This window comes from Rhinopithecus roxellana, chromosome 5 (genome assembly GCF_007565055.1).
Source record: "Rhinopithecus roxellana isolate Shanxi Qingling chromosome 5, ASM756505v1, whole genome shotgun sequence".
NCBI classification, from domain to species: domain Eukaryota; kingdom Metazoa; phylum Chordata; class Mammalia; order Primates; family Cercopithecidae; genus Rhinopithecus; species Rhinopithecus roxellana.
The window spans coordinates 61,862,016-61,886,171 of NC_044553.1; the positions used below are offsets into that span (position 1 = coordinate 61,862,016).

Genomic DNA, 24,156 nt, shown 5'->3' on the forward strand with positions numbered 1-24,156 from the left:
GGACTCTGCTCCAGCTGCTGGGTGCTCGCCCCTGTTTAGAAACAGAGCAGAAGCAACCAGGAAAGGGGATTAGGGATTGTTCCCCAACCTGAAATAATTTTTCCTCCCTCCTTAGTCCTTTCTCCTCCCTCCCTTACTCTCCCCCTCTCTTCCTTCTTTTATAATTCCTCCTTTCATGCTTTGCCATAAAGCAACTTGCCATCAGGGATTTTCCATCTTCTTAGGATTTTCTGTTAATTTAATTGGGAACCTTTTCAACTCACATGCCAACTGAATCCAAAGAATGGACACGGAGAATTTCAGGACCATCTTGTCTTTCTATCACATGGTGGTCATGGCCCCTGACTTTAGCTGCTCCTGAAAGAGCCCGTCCTGGAACAGGCTTCTCTGGGCTAGAAGAGTGCTTGCTGCCACCCACTTTGAGTTCTGTAGAAAGGCAGGAGCCTCAGTGTGGCAGCCAATGGAATCATTCACTCTCCACCCGCCCCTTCCTCCAACTCAAAATGTATGTTGCCTTTTGAAATACTACCCTCCTGTGGAGAGATAGAAAAGTGATTTATTTCCAATAATGTTCTGTTTCTCCCAATTGCATTTGGTATGCATAAATATCAAGATTAAAGTAGAAATGTAACAGAAGACCTCACCCACTTTCTTTTTCTTCTTTCCCTTCCCTCCCCTCTCATCCCTTCATTTCTTCCCCTCTGGATACTCCTTGCCAGCAATGCATGCTTGTCTGATTATTCTCTTGCTTAAGAAATCCCAGAGTCGAACCTTGAAACAAACCAGGAACAGTCCCCATTGAGATATCATCAAGCTTAGAGGGACTTGTGAACAATTTGTCCACCACCAGGCCAAAGTCAAGATAACACCAACCAGACCCCCAGAGGGGCGATTACCTAAGATAGCCTTTAGAACCAGACACACAAACCCTGCACCCTGCACCATTCCTGCATGTCTCCCATCCTGCGTTTCATTTTTAAAACCCCATGGTGAATTTAAAAACGTAAAATGGTACTTTAGAATGCTAGTTTGCCATCTTCTCAGTTTGCTGGCTCTCATATTAAACCTGCTTTTCCCATCTACCCTCGCCTCTCGTGTTTGGCTTTCAAGTGGCGAGCAGCTGGACCTGGGTCCAGTTACACAAAGAGTATTGTGACCTTATTAAAAAAATGGAAAATACATCCTTTTAAGCATTGATCATTTAAAAGACAGAATAAAAGAATAATAGAAGATAATGAAAGTATCATCTTATCATTTCTGATATCCTCAACAAGTATGTTGAACCATGTAGTATCTGAGTAACTGTAACTGTAGTGGAGGGCATATCTGGTGTGAAATGATACTACATTTACAGGGCCATACAGCACGAGTAAGTACAGTATCATAAACTTATTTTTACTAAATTAAAAATGAACAATTCTGTTGTAGATTATTTAATTTAGAATACATTTTTGATATTCTACTGCATTACTCTGTTATTAGATCCCCAGTTCATGCCTATCAAAGCCCTCATCACACTATCCAGTAATTGCACCTGTTGGGCTCATCCACAAGTTCCTTGTGGAAAAGGTTGTGCTTCTCTTTTCACTCTTGTAACCCCAGCAGTTACTAGACAGAAAGATGTGAATACACAATCATGAATTAATATGTAAAGTGTCTGTGCATTGGTATAGTGATTTAAGGATATAGACGTTGTGGTGTGGGTGTAGTATGTATTCAAATATCACAAAATCTTGCGTACTGAGAGGATTGTTTCAGCCACTGCATAGAGTCATTAGTAAAGATAGTCAGATTGGCCATATGACTATTTGTTAATATCTTAAATGGGAAAATACAATGCACATGCATTTTCTTTTTAAAAATTTTACCTGTAAGTGGGTATGTGGGAATTCAGATTCCTCGAGGGGCTTAAAATAGAGGGGGTCAGCCTGTGGGGCTCATGGGAACAAGAAATGAGCTGCTCAAGGATAACGAGCTATTGACTGCTTCTTTGAGGAATCCCATAACCCAAGCCCTTTAGATATAATATGCATTTCTCTGAAAAGCAGAATAACGATTTAATTTCAAGATGGGAATGAGAAGAAAATTTCCTTGACACTGGGATTAACTATCATTGTCATTATACTGATTGGGAATATGAAATGATCTTTTTTAGTGCTTGAATCTCCTTACACTTTCAGTCAGAAGAAAAATTCTGCCACAGTTTACTAAAAGGATGGAATCCAAAACAGCATGGCTAGAGTCATATCTTTCTCCTGGGGTTCTATCCTAAGTAAGAACTGCCGGGTATAAGAAAAGGAAATAAAGTCATGAATTGGCGTAAAGGATATAATGAACTAGAGGCACCTCAAGTGTCCCTACAGTAAAATGTTTCCAGCACACCTAAGCATAAACCAGCTCTCATTTAATAAGGGCCCTTGTCAAAGTGCACTGGGGCCAAGCTGTAGGCCCATTTTCTGAGTGCTTCTTCCATGGCATGGATTGTTAATAACAGCTCAGATTGAAGAGATGAACAGGAAAAAGTTTCTATCTTTGAGGAACCTGAGCTAGAGAGGAAAAAAGAACCAAAAAAAATTCATAACATGGTGGGTTTGTGCTATTGCAAAACTATAAAATACTAAAAGACGGGGTGGGAATAGCTGTAATTTATTAACAGATAACTTGGAAAAATCTCTTTTTTTAAGATATCATGTTTACTGGGCCTTCATGATTGTGTAGAATTTTGCCAAGTTATTTTATATGTTATAAAAAAAACATATAAAAGAAGGAGGTGTTAGAGTGAGGTCATCTGATGGGCTGAAGTTCAGAGATCATGGAGGTAATGATAGGAATGAGGATAAACAGTTACTGGGAGTAGTGGTGTAGATGGCCAAATAAACCTGGAGTTTTATTTTTGGGTAATGAAGAGCTGTGGAAGGTCCTGAAATAGCTTAGTGATCTAATCACAGATGTGTTTTAGCAGGACAACTCCAGAGTTGGTAATAGATTGGAGAGGCATGAGCTAAGTGGTAGAGGATATACTAAAAAGTTATTCCAATTAGCCAGGTGAGAAATAATGAGAACGTAGATCAAGATAGTAACAAGGAGATTGAAAAGGAGTGACTGAATATGAGAAATCTTTAAAAGATAGAATTGATATGACTTATATATCAGTCAATTCTGACTGATAAGGCTCAGTGGAAACTATCTCAAAATATCAGTCCTCACAACAACAAATTTGTTGTCTATGGTATATTAATTGCGTGTCAGCTGCATTTCCGAGGCTCTGAGGCTGTGCTTCCTGTTGCAAGTAGACAGCAGGTCTGTTCTATGAGTCAACTTTTCATTCTAAAGTATGCAGAACTGAGTCTGCTTGACATTAGGAGTTAGAAGCTGAAAGAATGACTATTATATGATACATGCAGAGCAGAAATAGAAGGAGCCAAAATACATGAATACATTTCATTTCTTCTTTGATGTGGCATACTTCCTATCCCCTCACATTTCATTGGTCAAAGCTAGTCATATGGCCAAGTCCAAAGTCAACAATGTCGGGGGAAGTACATCCTGACTAAATCATGGCAGGGTGGGAGATAAATAGTTGTCATCAAATAATATTATAACCTACTACAGTACTCTTGGAAATACAGTATGTGAGAGTGAGCTTAAGGAGCACTGTGAGATTAACTGACTTGTGGGAAAGAAATTATATTAATGTGATTCTAAAACCTCTTTTAAAATTTGTCTTTTTTTTTTTTCATAGAGATGGGGTCTTACTGTGTTGCCCAAGTTGGTCTTGAACTCATGGGCTCAAGCAATTCTCCCTCCTCAGCCTCCCAAAATGCTGGGATTACAGGCGTAAGCCACCATGCCTGACCACTTTAAAATGTTTATAAAAAGATTTAGTGAAGATGTAGGAGAAATCAAAGATGATAACAACTTGCTTGTCCCATCTCTCTTTTTCTTCTTTCTTTTTGTGTTGAAGGACATGACTTCAGTAAACTAGTTGTTCACATCAACAATGTTCTTTGTAAGATCTTGTTCCCCAGTTCAGAGTTCAACAACAAGCTTCCAAGATGCCGCCCAAAGGAAAAAGTGGTTCTGGAAAAGCGGGGAAAGGGGGAGCAGCCTCTGGGAGTGACAGTGCTGACAAGAAGGCTCAAGGTCCCAAAGGTGGTGGCAATGCAGTAAAGGTCAGACACATTCTATGTGAAAAACATGGCAAAATCATGGAAGCCATGGAAAAGTGAAAGTCTGGGATGAGAGTCGATGAAGTGGCCTCACAGTATAGTGAAGATAAAGCGAGGCAAGGGGGCAACTTGGGTTGGATGACCAGAGGGTCCATGGTGGGATCATTTCAAGAAGCAGCATTCGCCTTGCCTGTAAGTGGGGTGGATAACCCTGTGTTTACAGACCCGCTGGTTAAGACAAAATTTGGATATCATATTATTATGGTTGAAGGAAGAAAATAAAATCATATGAAAGACTGAAAAAAAAAAAAAGATCTTGTTCCCCTTTATCAGAGTAAATGGCTCTGCCCTGGTGACAAAGGCTCTGTGGTCTCTTAAATAATTGGAATCCAGAAGTGAAGATCTAAAATATCCAGCAACTGCAAACTTTTTTTTTCTGATTAACAGCTATTTAGAGTGATCTAAGATCTTGTTTTAAAGTCATTGTACTCCAGATATTAATTTTATTTCCACAAGGCATCACTGCAATTGCAAATGAGCCAGGTTTGGTTGCACTCTTTCATCTTTTGGATTTGAGGACTGTCCTATGGCCAGTTTATTTACATTTATGGGAGTCTCCAGATTAACAGTTCATCAGAGGCCACACCACAAAGTCTCAAAGAAAACTCCGAAGTGCTTTCCTAATAGCTCTTGCACCCAAGTTTAATGAAGATTTGGTGTGAGATGATGAATATCCAGATGAAAGAGATTTTGCTCTTTCCCTGCCATATTCTGCTCCATCAAATATGTGAAAATACAGCTTATTTTCTCATGAGCTCTGTTATTCATAATATATGACAAAATTAAGTCACACTATTTAGCTCTTCATATTCTAAGTTGAAATGGAATCACTATCATCTTTGGTCAGTTACTAAAGAAATGTTTCGCTCGTTTGCTTGCAAGCAAACAAGCAGAAGAAATGTTTGCTTGTTTCATGAGTGTATTTGGGATAGAATATACTTCTATCCCAAATATGCCCATTATAAAAAAAGTTTATCAATATATTAAAAAGAAAATATTCTATCTCAAATGTGCCCATTATTTTAAAAAGTTTTTTATCAGTATATTACAAGGAAAATAAAAACCCTCCTGCTCAAACTGTACAACTATCCCTCTTGGTATGTAATTAGAAAAAATGTGGTTCCGTAGGAGTAGAGGCAAAATAGTACGAAGTTCATTCCTGACTAAAATATTCTAAGCAAGCCATTTCTCCAGAATCTAATTTTCCAACTCATTCTTCATTTAATAAACACAGTTTCGGGCCGTGTACTAGATTTGGGGGATATAAATGTGACAAGATATGGTCTCTGCCTTCCAGGTCCTTACTATCCAAAAGAGCTGCTGTCAAAAAGAAATTTTCAGAACTCATGTGTCAAAAAAGACCTGTAGCAACATTACAGGCAAACATTGGACATGTAATAACTGCTAACAATGGGGCCACGGAGAAGGACTTTATCCAAGGTTTAGAGGGGCAACCCAACAAAGATTTGGAAACTATCCAAACTGCCTTTACACATGAAGTAGAGCTCAATAACAAACGAGAGAAATAGAATAGTCCTTTGGAGGTTGCCCCAGAGAGGAAAGGGCCAGGGTCAACTGTTGACCTCCCTAGATTTTCCACATTTCTCAGAGCTTAAAATAGAACCTCTAGTCACCCTATCAAGTCCTCCAGAATCATTCCATGGTAGCAGCCTGTGGTCCACATGGACAGTTCTCCTTCCACTCTGAGTCCACCCTGGGTAGCCTCCAGTGTGATAAGGGTGGTGAGGGGAAACTGAGTTCAAGGCACCAGTTCTGTGTAAGCCTCTCCTTAGTGCCACCAATGTCCTCAAGGGAGCTCAGGATCACCAGAACAAATAGAATAATGAATATAAAAAATTTTGGATATGAGATAAAACTTTCAGAAATATTTTTAACACTTAACACTTTTGGTGGAGGAGTGATGAATCCTGCCTAAATGACTTGATACCGAATTCAGACATACTTATATTAATACTCCATCATTGCCATTTACTGGCTAGGTCACATCAAACAATTTACTTAACCCACTCCTGTAACAGCTTTCTAATGAACTGAATGAAGCTTATTACTTATGCCACAAGGATGTCTTGAGGCTGTATGGAGATTATGTATATAAATCAGACTGTGTTTCAACCAATCTATTTAGACGATTCCCTGAAGCTCAACTTTACTACTTCAATTCTTTCTCAACAGGCCCTAATGAAAGGCCCAGCCTAGATGAATCATCATCTAGAAAAATCCAAGAATATATCAGCCTCATCAGCCACACTCATCCTAAGTGAAAAGTGCCCAGAATATATGACTATATTGTTCTGTGACAAGGGTTATGCGAAGAAGTGTAACAATTACGTAAAACTCAGTAATTAGTCACCTTGTCCCTTTTTAACCAACTAATACACAAGTAGCCAATTAGATACCAATCAAAAACACATAGGTATTTAGTAGACAGTCAAAAACACATGGATTTTTTTATATGACAAGCTTGCCAAACAATATATACAATTAACAATGCTATTGACTTTTCTGAACATTTCATATAAATCAACACTTTTATTCTTCACAACAACACTAGGAGGAAGTTAACATTATTTCCATTTTTCAGATGAAGAAACTGAGACACAGAGATTTTCATTAATCTTCCCATAATCATACAGCTAGTAAGCGGGCAGAGCCAGGCTTTGTTGTTGTTGTTGTTGTTGTTTCGAGACGGCATCTCGCTCTGTTGTCTTGGCTGGAGTGCAGTGGCGCGATCTCTGCTCACTGCAAGCTCTGCCTCCCGGATTCACGCCGTTCTCCTGCCTCAGCGTTGCAAGTAGCTGGGACTATAGGCGCCCGCCAACATGCCCGGCTAAGTTTTTGTATTTTTAGTAGAGACGGGTTTTCACCGTTTTAGCCAGGATGGTCTCAATCTCCTGACCTCGTGATTCGCCTGCCTCGGCCTCCCAAAGTGCTGGGATTACAGGCGTGAGCCACTGTGCCTAGCCCAGAGCCAGGCTTCTAATCTAGGCAGTGTGGCTAAAAAGTGGACCCACTTAGCTCCTGTAGAATACTGCCTCTCAGATAGTGTAAACCTTGTTCAGCAGAATAGCGGCTTCAACAGGACCTGGAGCTTGTTAGAAATGCAGAATTTCAGGCCCTACTGAATCATAATCTGTACTTTAACAAGATCCCCAGGTGATCCACATCAAAGTTTGAGATGTAGAAGTGGCCCACAAACAGCCACAGATCATTATGTTAATTATTAAGAATTAACGTCTAATCTAAGTGGGCATGTATACTTACACATTTTAATTACTTTGAATTTTATGAATGTTTTAACATATATTTCCCTTGCCAGCAGCTGTGGATATTCATATCCTAGACCCACTTCCTCAACTCAACTACTGAGATATTTTTACTTCTTTTAAGTTAAGTCTTTAATGTAGATGCTGGGGATACCTTGTGTTTTTATCCCTTTAACCTTTGTAGGGAAATCTGTTCTACCCAATTTTATCCAAAGGTGATTGTTACATCTTTTTTTCCAAGGAAAAGACTTCTTATTTTAGTTAATTAGTAGCTTTACATAATCCTGAATTCTTTTTTTTTTTTTTTTTTTTTTTTTGAGATGGGGTCCTGCTCTGTCACCCAGGCTGGAGCATAGTGCAGTGACACGATCTCGGCTCACTACTACCTCCACCTCCCAGGTTCAAGTGATCCTCCTGCCTCAGCCTCCTGAGTAGCTGGGGTTACAGGTGCCCGCCGCCATGCCTTGCTAATTTTTTGTATTTTTTAGTAGAGACAGGGTTTCACCATGTTGGCCAGGCTAGTCTCGAACTCCTGACCTCAGGTGATCCACCTGCCTCCGCCTCCCAAAGTGCTGGATTACAGGCATGAGCCACCGTGCCCAGCCCATAATCCTAACATTCTTAAAATGACTATAGTGTAAATGGTTAGAGCTTAATTCTGAGATGAAAGGTTTAATTTCTTTGGATGTTAACAAGTGCTATAAATTAATTAACTGATCTGTGTTCCTGATTAATTTATCAAAGCAACTGTAAGTCGGTTTTATATGAATAACTACCTCTTTAGTGATTTAAACCTCTAACCAGATTGCCATTTAATATAAAATCCATTTCAGAAATAGTCTACATTTTACTTCACCCATACAATGAGGCTCATCATATATATAATTCTTTCCTAGTTCTATATTATTTGATGCAAAGAAATCTTCATTTTGGAAGATAATTCAGAATAATCCTGTTAAGAGGTAGAGTAGGTAAAATTGTCTTCATATGGTAGAGGAGGAAGCCTATCTAAGATCACAGAGTAGGTATGAATAGATGAGAGAAGTCAGTTTCCTCTTGCCTGATCCTCTCAAGGAAACAAAGAGTCAGCAAAGAAAAATTGTGAGGTGGCACAAAGAACAAAATGTGCACGTTGTTGAAATGGAAGAAACTGGAAAAAAGTAACCATAAATTAAAGAGATCAGCACTGCATGCACTAGTAGGAGATTACTGAGATTTAAGCACAAATGTATGTGTAAGTGAGGAGTGCTTATATTGTAGGTCCCATTATAAGATACTATAACCAACATTTAGGGGATGGAAACAGAAAAGCAACTATTATAGGCCTATGTATATACTTGAATAATCTTGAGTATCATGTAATGTCAAGAAATGAGAGAGAATAACTGAGTTACTGACATGGCTAAGGCAGAGGAAGAGAAGTTGATAATGGTTCATATAATTTATAAATAACATTTATTAAATGTTATATGTTTGTATTTCCAGATCATTTTTTCAGAATATTAAAAATATTTGATTCACTGAGTTTGCCTTTCCCTGTACACCTGTTGAGAATAAGTTCACTGCCTTGACACTGGGAGCCATAAGCCCAGCAGCACCACTGGGGACAGGCTGCAGGTGCCAAAAGAACACAGCACACAGAGGTAGGTGATTGAGCCTCAGGCTGGGAGACTGAAAGGTGGAGGAAGTTCTGTCTCCTTATTAGTAAGGAGAGCTCTTACTTCTTCCTTTTCACTCCAATTTAGATTCATTATGAATAGGATATTGGCAGTCCTTCTCAGAATTTTGCTTGTACCTGTTAAAGCGTGAAAATAAGCTTTGATCTTCCTTCCCTCTTTGGCATGCAGAGATCAAGAACTCTGCTCCCTACTGATGGGCAGAACTGCATACGATTGTGAGTTCAGGATTACTACAGAATTTACATCCTTTTTATGCCTTTCTCACAGGGAACTCTGAGTAATCCACAATGAGCATGACTGTTTGCCCTATCCCTTAGCCTTTTCCTCTGTGCTCACTTCCAATGTGAAGCCACAAGAGCTGAGCTGAGGGATTCCCAGGTCTTCTTCATCTGTCCTGGCCCAATATCCAAACTTAAGAACGGTTGAGATCTAATGCTTCAAAGATCTAATGAGACCTGTGTGTGTGATTATAAAGACAACCAAGACAAGTTCTGTTCTTTGCCCAGTAATCATTCTCACAAGCCACTTTAACTATAAATCGTGTCACTACAGTCTGTGAGTGGAATCACAAACACAGCCTTCTTATCCAATGTGTTATAAACTATTCATGTTAGTGTGTATTCCAAGTGAAAGGTTTCTGTTTTTCAGGTTTATGGAGTCCCCAAAATCTTTTGCAAGTCTGAGAACTCTTTCTCATTACCAAATAGCCATCCCATTCTTGGGTCTTATTAATTCTCAGAGAGTTGTCAAGAAACAACGACCTGTTCCCTGCTGCCCAGGACCGACAGACCCCTTTCTTCTCTTCTGGAAAAGCCATTCTCTCTTCTATTTATCACCAAAAACCTCCTTCCACCTCTTCCACTTCCATAAACCCTATTATTCCTGAATGAAATTAGATTTTTCAAAGCAAGCCAGAAGACTCTATAGGCAAACACAGCTTTCTGTCTTCCCAGGCACCATCACTTACATGTTGAAGCACAGAGACACCACCTGCTTGAAAAGAGGTGAAGGAATGAGAAACACATGGAGAACTAAAACATAAATTAAGATGACAAAATGATAGAAAACTGTATAACGTAAATATAAATGTGTCTATACACCTGTATAATACCTATTACATAGGTCCTCTCTTCTGAATAATTACTTCAATAAAAGAAGAGTTAATCTAATTTTCTCATGATTCAATTTTTTAAAAATTATCCAGTTCTACTTTTTTCTCATCATTTAATTATGCTTATACATTTATCTATACCATTTTCATGATTTCCTTAGATTTATTTTTTCTTCTAATTACTTGAATTTCATGCTTACTTAATTGATCTTGTTTTTTATTTATTACTAATGAAAATGATATTAAATGATGTATTTTAATACCATTATCATCATTATTATTGTTACCTGGCCCCTAGACCAAGGAAGCATATGATAGATGGGCTTTCTTATCAAAAATAAAGAGTAAGCATTCTGTTCTTGCTAGTGTGTTTTAGGTGTGTTTTCTTCAACTGGCTTCCAAGGCTGCCATCCTTTTTATTTTTGTCATGGGCTATCACACGGTAGCAGCCTCATTTGTCACTCTCATGCCTTTCAGAGCATAGTCATATACAACAGCATCTCTCTGGTTCACACTGGGAGGTTAGGATTGCTGGACCTTCTATTCGGAAGAATTGACAAATCGTTTTTGTCATTTGTCACAAGAATCTTGTACCTGGAATCAGAAAACCTAGTCTTTGGAAGGGATGCTATGAGCCCCACACTATGTTTTTGTTTGTTGCTGAGCAGGCTGTAAGATCCCGAGTGACTGCTATGAGAGACTGTGGGGTCTGAATGCTGTTTCCAGGACTAAAGGAGAGCCATGGCATAGAGGTACTGCAGAGCCTCAGTGAGCATTCATCCCCAGGACAGGAGCATAGTGGGGGCCTGGCTCGCCATTCCCACTAGAATGGAAGCCATACTAGGATACTGGGACTTGTTTTCAATGAGGTCTGTGATCCCAGAGGACACGTACCCTAAAGTCTGGCACTGACTAGAGAAAAGCTAAGAAGAGAAAGATTTAGCCCTTTAGGTAATTCTTCGTTCAACCCACAGGTGCTTCAGAAATTTACCTACTGAAGAAAGGACATTTAGAAGAAACTCAGGAAGTTCTGATGGTACTCACAGCTCTCCAACGCCCAGTACATACACTCTTTCCTTAGGATTTCATGTGTTCTCTGTTGTGCCTGCAGTCACAGAGCCCTAGCACAGAAATAAGGACATTTATGGACATTCAATCTCTGTTATCTTTTCTTGCCTTGAATTTTCTGGCTCAATTGTACATCCCATTCTGCCTTTTGCTTCTATCACCGTGTTTTTCTACATAATTCTTTCTAGCTTGGCCCTATCAATCTGTCTGTGGTAATATGTGGTACACATCAATCCTTTTTTAGTTCCCACATTAAGATCTGCCAGGAAAGAGCCTGCTGCTATAGAAGGTGACAGTGGGAGAGAGAAGAGTCATGAGAAGCTGTAAGACACTGAGGTCTTAATGAAAGGAAGCTCGCACAGTATAGGAGTAAACTGCCAGTCTCCCACTTCATTTATATAAATGCCCGTCTACTGAATAATGGAAAAGTCAGGCTAACTATCCTGATCTTCCCTCTTACTAATTGGATTAAATCATAGTCTTGAGAATAAAGAGAATAATTTCCACACAGTTTGTATAACAATAGAAGGAAAAATATTGTGATGCCAGTTAATAATCAGGACCGTGTCAGGACAGAAGAGAAAGGATTTTCCATTTCATTAATACGAGGGGAAACAGTTGAAAAGAACATGACATTTATAACCTTGTAGAGAGATGTGGACCAGATCTAGGGCAACAAATCAATTGAAGATTACAGAAGGTTTTTCTAGGTTCTCTTTTATCAAGTCCTGCAGCCCTGGTACAAATGGCCATCAAGGAGTATGCCTATCTGTGTGATTGAATACCTGAAGAGATAATATGTGTTTGGTGGTTTCAAAGTGGTTCCCTTGGTTTCTCTCTTTCCCTCTACTTTTCTCTATTCTGCTCACCTTTTACTCCCGATAAATGTATTCAAGAGGATAGATTAGTGATATCGCAAGTTGAAGATACTTGGCTTAAATTTTATAGCTAGGATTTCAAAACTCAGTGTTCTTTCTATAATGTACTAGATTTCTGATTACAAGCAGAATTAGTTATGTTTTCTGGGCCTCCATTTCTTTACCTATAATAATTTATTAAATGTTTACATTGTGCTAGAATATGAGCTAAGCTCTTGAAAGATATTTTCTTATTTGATAATTGGAACAACTTCCAACAGGATGATCATGATGATCTCCTGTAAGAAGATGATAAAATTGAAATTTAAGAAATTTATTAACTTTTCTACTATAATTCAAATAACGACAGAGTTGAGAGTTCTACACACCCTATCCAACCCATAAACTTATTCTCTTAAATTACTTATTATATTGCTTTTCGTAACAGAGGTTATTTCTACTTTCATGTTAGTATAATTAAATTATGTAACATATGCAAAATTTTACATAATGCATGCTGCATAATAAAAACACAACCAAAGAAGCACCAACGCAAAAAATTGAAGAGAGTAGGCAAGGCAGGAAAGTAGGAAATAATCCAAGCTGGTTGTAGTAAATATTTTCTATGAGATTGAGCTCATTGGATTGATTTTTCCTTTTTCTTTTTAGCTTCTACATTAAAATTGATTTTTGACAGTTCAATAGACTATTTTAGAGGAGTTTTAGGTTTACAGAAAAATGGAGCAGAAAGTACACAAAATTATCATATACTCCCTCTATACCTGCCCACAGAAAAAAATCAGATTTTTATACTCTCAAAGATCAAATAGGACACAGAAAAGTGGATTGTTCCCTCTGTTGAGTCCTATAATGCTTCTGACAGTTAAATGAGATGTCAGTGTGTTGTTACATTGTTATATTGAGATGCATTCAGCGAAAAATAAAGCAAAAGGTGGGCACGTTGAAATTGAGAAGGGTTATACACTCCTCACATCCAGTTCATTCTGCACTTATGGACTTATTATATGTTAGTCTCAGCTAGTCCAGAACTTAGCCTGAGTCTTTCTTTATTCTATCAGCTTTCTCATTTGTTCTCAGGCTTGACCCACTGCATAACTTGAATATTCTTGTGCTTATCCCTTGAAAAGCTAAGGAAAAACATAGTGGCATAGTTCCATTTAATAATTAGTGATATCTCACCTTGTGTGAAAATATACAGATTGTATTGTAAGGTACCCTATAATGTCCTATATAATTCATCATGTGTGTAACAGAATTCATTTCATGGCAAACAATCTTCATAACTGGTATTTTTTAAAAGATGAAGGACTAAACTTACTTTATACCCTTTCTGATATCATTACTATAATAGGAATGCTCATAACCTCCTCCAGAACTGTGACATGTGATGTAAATAGAATTAATCTCATTTTAATCTTTGAGCATAAGAGAGCAATATAAAATATGAGACACATCATTTTCCAGTTGGGTACCAAGCAGAAAATACTCTTGCTTGCCTGAACTCAAAAACAGAGTTTCTTGGATTGCTAGGATGATTTTTTTTTTTTTCTATGTAGGACATCATCACTGGGGACACACACAAGGAGGAAATAAAATTATTGATTTGAACCTTTTTTCTTTTTCTAATGTAAATGTTTACTGTATACATTTTCCTCTAAGCATGGCTTTATGTGCTTTCTGTTATTTAGTGGAGCGTTCCATAAATGTCAATATAATAGTGTTGAGCAGGTCTGCTGCATCTTTGCTGATTCTCTAACTGTAATACTTATTCTATTATTTACTGAACACAAAGGGTTTACGTCTCCAAGTGTAATAGTGGTTTTGTCTATTTTTCCTTTAGTTCTAACAATTTTAGCTGCAAATATTTTGAAACTCTGTTAGTAGGTACAAGCACTTTCAACATTTTTTTAGTGAAGCAACCCTTTTATAATTGTGTAATATTTCACTTTATTTCTTTAATATTTCTTTTTCTGAAGTCCTATTTGTCTGATGTTAATATAGCTCTTCCAGATTTCTTTTGATTAGTGTTTTCGTGGATATCTTTTTCCATTCTTTTACTTTTAATCTTTGTCATTGTATTTAAAGTGAGTTTGTATGTAGATGGGTCTTCTTTAAAAAAAAAAATCCATACTGATGATTTCTGTCTTTAAATATCTGTGTTTAGACCATTTACATTTCATGTAACTATTAATATGTTTGTATTTAAGTCTATTACTTCAGTATTCATTTTCCACTTCTGCCCTTTGTTTTGGTCTCTTATTATTCTATTATAATGTGTCTATTTGATTTTTGACTATTTCTTTTTGTATCATGTTTTTAGTGGTTTCTATTAGGATTGCCTACTACTACTATGCTTACTACTTAATCTTTCACAGTCTATTTATATTTATTACACTGTTTCATGAAAAATATAGAAATTGTATATAGGTTATTTCACCCTCATTCCTCCATGGTATAGTTGTCAGATGCCTTCTGTCTTTAGACTTTGAAAACTCCAACGGGGAATTTTATAACATTTTATTTCAACAGTCTATGCATTTTAAATAAATTAAGAAGAGAAATTATTGTGAATAATGCTTAAATTAACATGGAAATACAGATATCTATTTGAGATCCTGATTTCAATTCTCTTGGATATATTACCCAGAGGTGGGGTTGCTGGATTATATGGTAGTTCTATTTAAAATTTTTTTGAGGAGCCTCCACAATGTTTTCTATAGCAGCTGCACCATTTTACATTCCCAACAACACTGTACAAGGATTTCAGTTTTGCCACAGCCTTTACCTATATTTAACTTTTCAAAAAATAATGATCATCTTAACATTTGTGAGGTGATATCTCATTGTGGTTTTGATTTGCATTTCCCTGATGATTAGTGATACTGAATACCTGTTCATATACCTCATGGCTATTTGTCTGTCTTCTTGGGAGAAATGTCTTTTTGAGTCTTTTGCCCATTAAAAAATTTTTTGTTGTTGTTGTTACCGAGTTTTAGGGTTCCTTACATATTTTGTATATTAGCCACTTATCAATATATGGTTTGCAAATTTTTCTCCCTTTTCATAAATTGCTCCATTGCTGTACAGAAGCTTTTTAGTTTGATGTAATATCATGGGTCTATTTTTGCTTTTGTTGTCTGTGTTTTTGGTGTCATACTCAAGAAATCATTGTCAAGTCCAATATTATGAAGCTTTTTCTCTACATGTTCTTCTAGTAGTTTCATACTTTCTGGTATCATGCTTAAGTCTTTAATTCATTTTGAGTAAGTTTTTGTGTATGGTGTTCAATTGTATTCTTCTTTGTGTGATATTACAATATGCAAGATATGGAAAAGAAAGTTAAGTGACAAATAAATAAATTGTGGTATATTCATACAATTAAATATTACCCAGCCTTGAAAAAGAAGAATATCCTGCCATTCATGACAACACGATTGAACTTGGAGGAGACTATGCTAGGTGAAATAACCCAGTCACAGATGGACAAATAATGCATGATTACACTTATTTGAGGTATCTAAAATAGTCAAATTCATAGAAGCAGAGAATAAAATAATGGTTTCCAGGGATTGAGGGGAGGGAGAAATTGGGAGTTGTTGTTCAATGGTTTTAAAGTTTTAGTTATGCAAAAATAAGCTCTAAAGGTCTGCTATACAACATAGTGCCCATAGTTAACAATACAGGCTTGTGCACAGAGAAATTTATTGTGGGTAAATCTCATGTTAATTTTTCTTACAACAACAGCAGCAGCAATAACAACAAAAACAAAGAGTCACAAGGAAACTTTTAGAGGTGACAAACATGTCTATTGCCTTGATTGTGATGATCGTTTCATGGTTGTATGCATATGACCAAACTCATCAAATTGCATATATTAAATATGTATAGTTTTTGTATATAAATTATAACTCAGTAAAGCTGATTGTAAAAGAGAAATGAAAACTAGTTTCTCATATCTTATCACATGTTTACTGTTTCTGTTGTACTTCCTTTGTATTTGAAGTTACAGATTTTCCTCTGGTATCCTTTCCCTTCAGCCTGAATAACTTCCTTTAGGACTTCTTTATAGCAGGTCTGCTCACAATGAATTCTCTCAGTTTTCCATTTGAGAATGTCTTTATTTTACTATAATTTCTTTGTGATATTTTTACTGGTACAGAATACGGGGTTGCCAACGTTATTTTTCTGTTGGTGTTTTTAAAATGTAACGAGAGATAGATCATGCATTCTTACAGGCCACTGTAAGTACTTTGATGTTACTCCAAGAGAAATGGGGAGCTATTGCAATGATTTGAGCAGATGAGTGACCTATCTATATTTGAAAGCTCTCATTGGCTGCTGTATTAACAATGTTCTGTAGGAGGACGAGCAGGGAAACCATTTAGAAGGCTATTACAGAAATTCATTGAGATGAGGGTGGCTTGACCAAAGACATACAGTGATCAAACTTTAGGTCAATCTTTTAGTTAGGCCAACTGAATTTCTTGATGGATTCGACGTGAATAGTGAAAGAAAAAATAAGAGTCAAAGATAACTCTGAGGCTTTGGGCAGAGATTCTGAAAGAATGAGATGCTGTCGATTGAATAACAAAAGGTAATGGAAGCAGCATGTGGACAGTGAGAAGGAGAAAGATCAGGAGTCCAGTACTGGTCACACTAATTTAAAATCCTGACCCTCTTCAATGCAGTATTTCCAAGCAGAAGGAGAATAGTCATACAAGTCTGTCTCTTCTAGGTCTTGTCTGATGTGACCCAGTAGTAAAAGAAGGAATGGGTTGAAGTCTCTGTTTCTTCTCTGGAGTCAAGCACTCCTTATGGCTTTGTTCTTCCACCTTTCTCACTTTCATCAAAAGAGAGCTTGCTACAAACAGGTCAGGCTGTGCCCTTGAGTTGCTGAAGACCTCAGTGTCTCAGGAAGTTTGTGTTCAGCTCCTCCTGCAGTCCCAGGCACTGTGTCACTCACAGCACAGAAGTACTCAGCAGCATCGCTCACATGGGCTGATGGCTTCTTCAGGTAGAAGGAGGTTTCGCTCTTCTTAAATTCAGCCTCAAAACCTTTGATGCCTTTAACCTGCGTGGCTCCTGATAGGTCCTTGAGGAGAAGCTCAAGGCTTTGGCTGGGGTATTGGACATACCAGAAGAGAGAAGGAATTCCACTATAGGAATAGTTGCACTTCAGTTCCAGAGGGTCTCTTTCAGAGACAATGATGTGGCCACCAAGCTGGGTCACCGACTGGGCTCTGGTTCCTCCTGCAACATCAACACTCTGTTAGTGAGACCAGAACAGATCTACCTGTAATGAGACAGAGTCTCTATTTAGATTCCGATTGGAACAATGTGCCTTGTATGGAGACGGGAGCAGGGTAACAATATTATTATACTTACTCAGTGTGAAGAACATTCCAAGCAGTAGAATGACCACTAAGAGCATAGCTAGGCAGTGAGGAAGCTGAGAGCTCTATTCTAGAAGATCTCCTGAGTGGGAAGGAATGTGCCAGAGGATGGTGAGTCCTTATAATGGGGAAAATCTAGGATTCAAGAGTTTCCTGTTTAGGGAAGGCCTAGAGACCACTAGTAAGAGCTGCTCTCTTGACAACAACCCCTCTGGTGTTGATCCTACTCAGAATGTACACCTCAGTGAGCTGTCAGATAAAGCCACTCAGGAAAGACAGACTCTTCTTAGTAGAGACATTTCCAGTCTATGAAACATTGCCCTCTGGAGGTCAAATATGGAAACACACTGAGTCTTTCGGGTTTGTGCTCCATTTCCTTGGTTTAAATTTGTTAGCAGAATAATCTGATGGCAGTGTTTTCCGGGGTCTGCTTATGAGGAAGCTATTTTAATCTTATAAAGTAAATAATATTATTTAATCCTATGAATTAAGTAGTATTATCACACTCATTTTATACACGGGGAAACTAAAACATGGAAGAAAAGATTCAATTTGTCCGAGATATAGTAAGTGATAGTGATGTAGGTGATCCCCAAAACCAGCCCAACAGGTTTCCTGGCTTCACACAGGAAAGAATTCATGAGTGAGCTGACAGAGCAAAGTGAAGGCAAGTTTATTGGAGCTACAGAGTACAGGAAAGTGGTTGCTCCATAGACAGAGTAATAGCAGCAGCAGTGACAGCCCTTGTGGATTGTTGGATAGATATATATAAGGCTATTCTTTGATGATATGCTAAATAATAAATAAATTCATGAATTACCTGGAAAAGGAGCCTGAACTGAGGGTTCCTCCCCTTTTAAGCCATATAAGGTAACTTCTGGGGGTTGTCATAGCATTTGTAAACGGTCATGGTAGTGGTGGGAGTTTCATTTAGCATGCAAATGTATTATAATTAGTGTATAATAAGCAGTGGGGCCAATCAGAAGTCACTTTCATCTCCATCTTGGTTTTAGCTGGTTTTGGCTGCTCTCTTTGGTGCATCCTGTGTTGATCAGCTCCTGCTTTGTTCCAGTGCTCAGAAAACAAGTCCTGCTGATCTGCTATCTCAACAGATTTGGAGTTTGCCTCATCAGTATGATTTAATAATCCACATTATTGACCACTGATAGCTATTGTATATTTTGCACTATAGCCCTTTATAGTAGATCTTATTTATACTGAACAGACAGGAAATCAAGTCTTTATGAAGTTAAATAATTTGCCCAAGGACACACAAGGATCAGAATCCAATTCTTTTCCACTCCAAGCTCAGTTCCTTGCCCACTATGTTATCTGTGATGTAGCACTACCCTATGAGACTAGATGCAATTTTACCAAGACAAATGCTTAGAACAAAATTTAGAAGAGAATAGGGACTTAAAAAAATACTCAAGGAACCCAAACACTGAAGGTATAGATAGTGGAAAAAGTACTAAAGAAACCTCGAAGCTGGGCACAGTGACTCACGCCTGTAATTCCAGCACTTTAGGAGGCAGAGGCGGGCGGATCACCTGAGGCCAGGAAGTCAAGCTGGTCAACATGGTGAAATCCCACCTCTACTAAAAATACAAATAATTAGCAGGGCCTAGTGGCTTGTGCCTGTAGTCCCAGCTATTTGGGAGGCTGGGACATGAGAATCACTTGAATCTGGGAGGCAGAGGTTGCACTGAGCTGATATCATGCCACTGCACTCCAGCCTGGGTGACAGAGTGAGACTCTGTCTCAAAAAAAAAAAAAAAAAAGAAAGAAAGAAAGAAAGAAAAAGGAAACCTCAAAGGGTTTTCAGGGAGGTAAGTGGCAAATCAGAAATGGCTGGATTTCTTAAAGAGAAGGAAAAAGGAATTCTAAAAAGAAATGAATGGCTAACAGAGTGAGTGGTAAATAAATGTCTATGAGATGATAACTTTTCAATGTCTATTGATTTTTTATTGGTGCATAATAATTGTACATATTTATGAAGTACATGTTACATTTTGACACATGCATACAACATGTAATTATCAAATCATGGTAATTGGTTTAGCCATCATTTCAAACATTTATTATTTCCTTGTGTTGACAACATTCCAAATGTAACTATTTTGAAATATACAATAAATTATTGATAACTATAGTCACCATACTGTGCTATTGAACTATTGATTTTTTTAACAACACAAAAATCATGATTTTGATCTTTTCAGCAAAAGGTCAACTGCAGTGGGAAGAGGCATTGTGATGAGACAAGGAAGAAAAAATTTGAATATAGAAGTCTCCTTCTAGAGATTGCCGGATCATCTGCAGAGGAGAAAAGAGTCATGGTGTTAACTGGATGAGGATGTTGAAGTGGTAATGGTAGGGTTTATAAAAATTGGGGTATATTTACATGCTTTTGGAAAGACTGTATAAACAATGGATCAAAATTCTGAGGAGACAGATGGGATTACGGGTAGAAGAACAAAGTTTTGGTAGGAGGAAAAACAGTTATTTTCAATTTTATTGAAATGAAGGAGAAAAAGATTACAGTAGTTAGATTTAAGTGATTCTTTGGAGTGTGAAGGTAGAAATGTGAAACACCTACTACCTTCTAATGGGATCTTTTTTCTTGTTATAAACAGAGATTAAATGTCTCCCAAGAGAGTGAATGGAGGAGGATCTGGGTTAGGAAGTCTGAGATATGTGAGAAGTTTTGAAATATCCCAGTAGAAAATGGCAGTGAGATGTGATTACAGAGAAGAAGAATACTTTCCTGGAAACATTGTGGGCCTAGTTAGTGCTGAAAGTAACAACATTTATTTATTTATTATTATTATTATTTGAGACAGAGTCACACTCTGTTGCCTAGACTGGAGTACAGTGGCATGATCTCGACTCACTGCGACCTCTGTCTTCGGGTTCAAGTAATTCTCCTGCCTCAGCCTCCCGAATAGCTGGGATTACAGGTGTGTGCCACCATGCCCAGCTAATTCTTTGTATTTTTAGTAGAGATGTGGTTTTGCTGTGTTGGTCTGGCTGGTCTCAAACTCCTGGCCTCAAGTGATCTGCCCACCTTGGCCTCCCAAAGTGCTGGGATTGCAGGCGTGAGCCACTGCTCCTGGCTGGTAACAACATGTTTTAATGACACCAATCTGCACACCTGTGTACTCTGATCAGACAAGATACGCATTGTAATAAGGAAGATATGGATTCATGATTGGGAATTAATTAGATCACTGCTATGACGCAGAATTGGCATGAGAATAAAATAGTTAATGACTAAAGATTGAAAGCAACAGGTCATAGAATCTAAGCATTATAGGTAAGAAAATAAAAGATAAGAAGCTTCTGAGAAATAAGTTGAAAATAAAGGGGAGCAAAGCTGGAGGCATCACATGCCCCAACTTCAAACTATACTACAAGGCTACAGTAACCAAAACAGCATGGCACTGGTACAAAAACATATACATAGACCAATGGAACAGAATAGGTAACTCAGGAATAAGGCTGCCCATCTATAGCTATCTGATCTTTGACAAAGCTGACAAAAACAAGTAATGGGGAAAGGATTCCCTATTCAACAAATGGTGTTGGGATAACTGACTAGATAAATGCAGAAGATTGAAATGGGACCCCTTCCCCACACCATCTACAAAAATTAAGTCAAGATGCATTAAAGACTTAAATGTAAAACCCAAAGCTATAAAAACCTGGGAAGACAACCTAGCAATACCATTCTGGACATAGAAAGGGGCAAAAATTTCATGACAAAGATACCAAAGGCAATTGCCACAAAAGCAAAAGTTTACAAATAGGATCTAATTAAACTAAAGAGCTTCTAAACAGCAAAAGAAACTATCTACAGAGTGAACAATCTACAGAATGGAAGAAAATTTTTGCAAACTATGCATCAGACAAAAGTCTAATATTCAGCATCTACAAGGAACTTAAACAAATTTACAAGAAGAAAAAACCCTAACAAAAAGTGAGCAAAAGACATGAACAGACACTTTTCAAAAGAAGTTTGTATAAGACATATATGCAACCAACAATAATACGAAAAAACGCTCAACTTCACTGATAGTTAGAGACATGCAAATTAAAACCACAATGAGATTCCATCTCACACCAGTCAGAATGGCTATTAGTAAAAAGTCAAAAAATAGCAGATGCTAACAAAATTGAAAAAGGAACACTTATATACTGTTGGTGGGAGTGTAAATTAGTTCAATCATTGTGGAAGACAGTACGCCAATTCCTCGAAGATTGAAAAACAGAAATACCATTTGACCCAGCAATACCATTTCTGGGTATATACCCAAAGGACTATAAATCATTCTATCATAAAGACACATGCTCGTGTATGTTCACTGCAGCACTGTTCACAATAGCAAAGACATGGAATCAACCTAAATGCACATCAAAAGCTGGATAAAGAAAATGTGGTATAGATACACCATGGAATCCTATGCAACCATAAAAAGAAATCAGATTATGTCCTTTACTGGAACATGGGTGGAGCTGGACTCCATTATTCTCGGCAGACTAACTCAGGAACAGAAAACCAAACACTGCACATTCTCACTTATAAGTGGTAATGAAATGATAAGAACCCATGGACACAAAGAGGGAAAAACACACACTGGGGCCTACTTGAGGGTGGAGGGTGGGAGTAGGGATAGAATCAGGAAAAATATCAGATGGTTACTAGGTTTAATACCTGGGAGACAAAATAATCTGTACAACAAACTCCCATGACCCAGAATTACCTATATAACAAATCTGCACAAGTTTACCTGTATAACAAACCTATTTTAAGTTCAATAGCCCTGAACTTCAAACAAAAGTTAAATAAAAAAAGAAAAAGAAAAGAAAGGTGTCAAGGGACTAAATGACCATTATAGTCAAAGAACAAGTACAATGTGAGTAACTGAGGGTGAGAATCTCAGGGTGGGAGGTTTTAGACTGCAGGTAAGCTTTCAGAGGTGGAACAGTATATTGTCATAAGACCTGTCTAGATGGTGGCTATGGAAGTTAATGGCTAAAGGGAATTCAAATTAATGGTCTTTAAAGTTGATGAGTTCGGGATTCTCACTGAATGGCTCATGTGGATATTTAAGTCATGTGGTATTTAGGTTACAGTGGAATCTGTGTCACACTTTTCAATGTGAGGAGGGGTATTTGCTGTTTATGAGGATGGTAGTGACAAGAGGAAGAACAGTAGAACAAAAGGAATGGGCCTCAAAGCTAATAGCCTGGATTGTACTGGGGGACAAAGAGTATGCTGTCGATGCCTCTAAAGCCAAGGTGTTTTAGATGCAGGAGAATACCTAAAATCTGCAGTTGTACAGCTGTGTTTAGTGGATGTACTCTTATTCAGATAATAGCCCGGGAACAAGAAAGGAAAACTAGGATAAAAACACTTAAATTTTTAGTTTTAGTTCACAGATCACTTTGTAATTAATATGAGGTCACTCTATTATTTTTGTTTTTATTGTATCCTGATAGCAAATCTAACTCATGTCCCTAGTATTGTATTGTATCCTTAGTATTTGCCAGTAAAATCCTCATAGAGAATCTAACTCATGTCTCTAGTATTTTATTGTATCCTTAGCATTTGCCAGTAAAATTTTCCAGTTATAAATAAATATATTTGTTCAGTAAATATTTTCTGAGTACTTACTATTTGCCAGGCAGTGTCCTAGATACAGAGGATACTTCAGTCAATAAAAACCAAAAATACAGGCTTCAAACTTCTGTGTGTTCAAATATAGGAGAGTAGAGGATGGTATTAAGCAAAAGGTAAATGAGATTAAAGACTGTGAGAAAGAGAAAAGGATTGTGAATAAAGTGACTGTAAGGACCTTGAAAGTGATATGTCAATCTTTGGAAACTGCTACCATCACATCTCAATTGCACTTTCTAAGATTTGTGTGTAGATATCTGTTCCCTTATCTTTCACTCATGGAATCAAAGCAATTTCCAAGTATGATCATCATAGTAATTTACATTTATCTATCCATTCTATGGACCAGAACAATTCCTCAATCTGTGTGAAGTTTCCAAGAATACTTGGAAGCCACTCAGATCCAGCATCAAACTCCTCTTTCCTACTTCCTTTGCTTTATGCTCTAATTTCTTCAATATCCATTCTGCTTGGGAAATGTATGGCTAATAAAGAGCTGAAGATGTGTTAGAGTTCTTCCACAATCAAAACACACATTTTGACTGCTATTTGAATGTTTAGGGGACTAGCATTACCTTTCTATATGATTAAGGACCGTTGATTTTCTCAACTCATAACTCACAATTTCTACCCTAACATGCCTGACCTTTTGCTCTAACATGTGTCTTGGATGGTAATTATAATCCATTCCACTGATGCTTTATTTGATTCATTATTTTGGCGTTTTCTTCTTGTGACTGCTTCCAGTAAGATGAGGTTAAACAATGTGTGTTCAGATTTTAGTGTTTGACAATCTCAGGTTTAAAAATAAATTTAAAATTGATGCTAACTTAT

General features: G+C 37.6%; 1 pseudogene and 3 gene segments (V, D, J or C); 1 reads left to right on the forward strand and 3 right to left on the reverse strand.

Moving 5' to 3' along the window:
* Positions 1-24,156, reverse strand: part of LOC104674124 — an 840,972-nt gene that overhangs the window by 400,806 nt on the left and 416,010 nt on the right.
* The window catches only part of LOC104656245, a 632,938-nt gene that overhangs the window by 366,058 nt on the left and 242,724 nt on the right, over positions 1-24,156 (reverse strand).
* LOC104656285 overlaps positions 1-24,156 on the reverse strand; it is a 576,427-nt gene that overhangs the window by 344,860 nt on the left and 207,411 nt on the right.
* LOC104656238 lies at positions 4,032-4,481 on the forward strand (annotated as a pseudogene).